Source organism: Pterocles gutturalis, unplaced genomic scaffold, assembly GCF_000699245.1.
Source record: "Pterocles gutturalis isolate BGI_N339 unplaced genomic scaffold, ASM69924v1 scaffold5044, whole genome shotgun sequence".
Lineage (NCBI taxonomy): Eukaryota > Metazoa > Chordata > Aves > Pterocliformes > Pteroclidae > Pterocles > Pterocles gutturalis.
Window position 1 is genome coordinate 878 of NW_010135514.1, and position 266 is coordinate 1,143.

Here is a 266-nt window from a genome sequence, read left to right on the forward strand (position 1 = left end):
TCCTGTCTCTGCAGATTAACGGAGATTAGGAAAAGCGGTGCTGTGGTGTGGCCCCGCCGATGGCAGCAGTGGGGGAAGCAGCAGTTTAAAACAACTGTGCCCCTGGCCTGAAGGCTCCTGACATCCCTGAGCTCTCCTGCACTTCTAGGTTTGGGAGAATACTCTGTCCTAAATACTAAGAACTGGAAGTGGGATGAGACAGCCCCTTTGCGAGAGATTCGGGGGTTGTCACAACATTCCACGCCGCTCCATGAGACACTCCTGCC